The sequence below is a fragment of the Schistocerca nitens genome, chromosome 8 (assembly GCF_023898315.1).
Source record: "Schistocerca nitens isolate TAMUIC-IGC-003100 chromosome 8, iqSchNite1.1, whole genome shotgun sequence".
Lineage (NCBI taxonomy): Eukaryota > Metazoa > Arthropoda > Insecta > Orthoptera > Acrididae > Schistocerca > Schistocerca nitens.
In genome coordinates this window covers 467058670-467059443 of record NC_064621.1, presented here as the reverse complement: position 1 = coordinate 467059443, position 774 = coordinate 467058670, and positions in this window count along the sequence as shown.

The following is a 774-nucleotide window of genomic DNA, read 5'->3' as shown; positions in this document are numbered from 1 at the left end:
ATGGCTTTTATTTTTTTAATAGAGGTGGAGCCCCTCCACGCCCACACCGGCATGATGGCCAACACAAAAGGTCTACTGCCATCTCTGCATAAGGGTTAGTATTCACTAAAGTGAGGTGTCGCAGGATGTGGGTACTGCGATGTTTGCGTACGTCTGGTTAGGATTAACCATTAATACGCGCTCATCTGGAGATAGATTGGTCGAAGTCTGACGAAGGGTAGCGGTTTGAAGGGCAGAGGAAAAAAAGTGCCAAGGCAAGAGCCAAGGGAAGAAAAACCTCTGCAAGGCAAATGGCGGGATGGTTCCTTTGAAAGGGCACGGCCGATTTCCTTCCCCATCGCCGGTCGGAGTGGCCGTGCGGTTCTAGGCGCTACAGTCTGGAGCGACCGCTCCGGTAGCAAGTTCGAATCCTGCCTCGGGCGTGGATGTGTGTGATCTTAGGTTAGTTAGGTTTAATTAGTTCTAAGTTCTAGGCGACTGATGACCTCAGAAGTCGCATCGCATAATGCTCAGAGCCATTTGAACCTTCCCCGTCCTTCCCTAATCCGATGAGACCGATGACCTCCTTCTCCAACCCAACCCCCAGAGCCGTACGTGGCCCCAGTACCTAAAGCATTAGTAACCACAGGTAAAGACGCAAATGATTTGCTCGTATGGAATGTTGTTTAAAAGAGCAGCTACTCAAGCAGTAAACATTAGGTACCGTCGCAAAAGCGACTCTAGATTTCTTGGAAGAAGCAGAGTCCATATATACTGTTCGCATACATTTAGCTG